Source organism: Corapipo altera, unplaced genomic scaffold (assembly GCF_003945725.1).
Source record: "Corapipo altera isolate COAL_440 unplaced genomic scaffold, ASM394572v1 301, whole genome shotgun sequence".
Classification (NCBI taxonomy): domain Eukaryota; kingdom Metazoa; phylum Chordata; class Aves; order Passeriformes; family Pipridae; genus Corapipo; species Corapipo altera.
The window spans coordinates 3,181,301-3,184,901 of NW_020884926.1; the positions used below are offsets into that span (position 1 = coordinate 3,181,301).

Here is a 3,601-nt window from a genome sequence, read left to right on the forward strand (position 1 = left end):
AAAATCCTCATGAAACACTACTTGTGCAAGCCAAATTGGCTGAAGCCCAACCTGTGCTCAGAATTCTTGACAAACTGTACCCAGGCAGAGGCTGTGGTGTCCTGATCCTTTCAGGTGGCCTCCTGCACCATCACATCCAGTCACCTGCTACTGCCTGCCACCCCTCTGTGTTGCCTTTGGCTTTGACGAGGCTCTGGATGACTCCATGAAACACATCCAAGGGGAAAGATTTACACAGAGACTGTTTCTCAAGGATCCATGAGGCAGTACCTCTTGGCACACTCCTCAGAGTCTCTGAGCAGCAATCTGGCTCTCCTGCACCAAAGAAATTACTGCACTTTAGTCAATGAGCGGTTATGTTTGTGGTTCATCTTTGAAAATAACAGCAAAAGAAAGGGAGAGCACTAGGGCAGGTTACAACTCAGCCAGTGTTGGACCAGTGCTGGGGCTGGGTATGTGGGCATGTGTGTGAGTAGCTGGGCAAAGAATGACCTTGTTCTGCACGGAATTAGCCTTGGTACTGTGAGCACGGCTCAGCCAGGACTTGCATCTTGCTGTGCTGGGATTGAAGTTTGGCTTGGGAAGCAGAAGGCTGACCCTGGGTTTTTAGATGCCTCAGAAATGGGAGGAAGGGAGGAAAGAGCAGCTGTCTGTGGAGAAAGTGGCAACCTTTCCTCCTTGTGTTCTCTGCCTGTGCTCCTGAATAAGAGGAACCAAGATTTTCTGCAGCTCTGCCCTCCAAGCCCAAGTGACAAGCTGTGGTCAGCTCATGTACAGTTCATCAGGTGCAGAGAACACGTGAGGTACTGCAGGGATGGTTGCTGCAGTTTGCCCTGCCTGGCTGCATTGCATTTTCCAAGGATGTTATGCATGAACTGAACAACAAAAACGAGGCAGAGGTGCCCCAGTCTGGTCACACACCCTCAGCACACTGAGGATCCAGGGCCAGGACAAGGTTCTGGCACAGCAGCGATGCAGAGACAAACCAAGGGGTTTTGCACAGTGTGCAAAGCATGACATAAACTTGTACTTAAGCACTCAGCCACTCTGCATCATGTACATGTGACAGTGCAGGACTTAGTAATTGTTTGCTGCTCCCAGATTTACTGGAAAATGCCTTGACCAGGGCAGGCTGTATAACAGAGTCACTACAAATGACTAGCACTGTGGTGTCTCTATGGTAAAGCTGGCCCTGGTGAGGACTCGCTTCCTGACAGATGGAGCTGCAGCATTAGGTAGTCATGGGAGGGATGGGACTGGATTTGACAAGCAGCATGAGGTCACTTTTTCAGTCCCCTTTGGGTGGGATATATCCACAGGCTGCCGTTTGCCTTGAATGCAGTGACTAATTTATTTTTTTAAATCTGCTTGTGCTGCTTCTCCTTCCCTCTTAACCCATTCTCATCCTTTGCCTTTCCTCATTGTTTCGGTCAGAGATGACGAGGAAGTGTGAACTACATCAAATAATGACATTTGCTAAGGAGTCACCTGTTTCTCAGAGTAGCCAACATACAATAAGCTCACACACTGGCACAACCTACATTCAGCCACTTACCAACTCTCACAGGTATCTCTACACATCCACAAAATAGAAATAATTCTACTTCTTTTACCTGCCTCATCTCCTGAGACTGTGAACCATGTAGGTCTTGACAATGGGATTAAAACTGCAATGGAATCCTGAGGATTAGATAAAAAGTTATCCCAAGGGCAGTGGCATTTAGGGCACATTTCAGCACAGCTGTGGGAAGAGCTGGTGAACCAACAAGACTGAAGTGCCCACAGCCCAAAGACATCACCTGGCTCCAGGTTTCATTTCCCATAATGGCACAGTAAGAGAAGGGGTGGGCTGGCCACTGACCACAGGGCTGTAGATAGATTTGTGCTGGGACTGCAGAGAGCCTGGATCTGTCCTGCTCTGCCTCTCCTGCATGTGGTTAAGAAAAGAGCAAGAGAAGGAGAAAGGAAATTAACACAACAGAGGACTTGACATAAAAGTGTTTTATATCATCTCCTATAAAACAACCCATAAATCCCTGCCCTCCTGCTCCACCCCTCACATGTTTTTAATTTTGCTGGCTGGCTGAAAAGCAGGGAATTGGAGGGTACAAAGCACATATTCTTGGTGGGAGAGGCTCCCCCATTCCCTACACGCTTCCTACTCACACCTTGTCCCTGTGCCTACAGCACGGCACTCTCTTCTCCTGAGGAATCCCAGCATGGAGGAATTCAGCATCTGTCTGCCATTTGCATGGCTCTAATTTCCTCCCACTTGGGAGGAATCTCTGCCCCTCCACCAGCACCCTCTGCCCAGTGCAGGGAAAGGCACTGGCTTGGGCAGAACTTCTCAGCCACCAGCACAAACCCCCAGGTAACTGGAACACAGAGTCGAGCCAAAACGACAAAGTTCCTTTAGACTGTCACTAGGACACGTTTCAGGAGGAAGCACATTCCAGGCTGGTGGCCCCAGCAGAGCAAGAGCTCCAAAGTCTTGCATGCACAACACACACCAGTGCAACCCCTGACAGGCAGTGTAGAGTCCCATGTCACGGAGTCCTGGCTGCCAGGGAGTGAACACAGCTCACACGGGGACCACAGCTCCAAACAGCCTGGGTGGGTGTCACTGGGTGGGCTGGATGTGAGTGAGGAAGCTCTTGCATCGGTGACACCGAGGCAGCCCTTCAGCACTGGGAGAAAGGGCCAAGCTTTGAAAGATCCTCTTGTCGAGACTTGTTCCCAAAAGAAATCCTGAGATGTTTCAGGGCATTGCAGGTTATTCTGGAGTTCTTGGGGAAAGCGGGTGAGGAATTTTCTAGAAGGATCTGGTGACCGACAGCGTCAAATTTATAGAAAAAGAGGCAGGGCCCATAAAGCTGCAATAGGACACAGAGTCCTTGAGGGTTTATTGCTGTATTGCAAAGAGCCATGTTGGCTCACTGTTCCTCTATCCAGATTGTAATGTTGCAGAGCATTTTTAAATGGAAATTCCCATCCATTAAATAAAAAACAAACCCAAGAAAAAATATGTTCAAATTGTAGCAATTACCGCTTTTGTTCCCATAAAACTTAATCCAAGTCTTAGGCTGTTAGACCAAATCTTTTTAAAGCCATGCTGGACAGAAGATTAACTGAGATAAATCTGAAGGTCACCCAGAGCTTTCATGTTGTAGTTAGAGTGGTAATTTCAGGGGGTCTGTGCACAGACTTCATGGCACAATCAGCATGTCAGGGATGAGGTAAAGAAAGTAGTCCTGGAATAACCCAAAGAACCTTGTACAGTAAGACATGGAAAATGCTTGGTTACAACCTTGTTACTTAATTCTGGAGTGAGGACAGCAAAGATCAAGACACAGGAAAGGTTGGAAAGGATTGTTTAAAGCTCAGCTAATGATAATAAAAAAGCACATGTGGAAGGTAATAAAACTGATGGGATGGGCAGCCATTTTACTGAGCACTTTATGCTGATGTTAGCTAATAAAACAGCAGAGCATTTGTAACTGAGCTTGTCTCCTGTGCATTCCACCCTCACTTAGATTATTTAATTCCTCTTTAAAAAAACCCCACTCCTTATTTTTAAGGGAAAGATTAAATCGAGTGATGA

The 3,601-nt window shown here is 47.4% G+C and overlaps 1 long non-coding RNA gene across 1 annotated transcript in view; it reads right to left on the bottom strand.

The window, feature by feature from the left end:
- Nucleotides 1-1,986: 1,986 nt before the first annotated feature.
- LOC113954231 overlaps nt 1,987-3,601 on the bottom strand; it is a 2,873-nt gene continuing 1,258 nt past the window's right edge. Inside the window, exon 2 of the long non-coding RNA XR_003530147.1 lies at nt 1,987-2,873. This is a non-coding gene — a long non-coding RNA (uncharacterized LOC113954231). The remainder of the gene's footprint in view (nt 2,874-3,601) is intronic.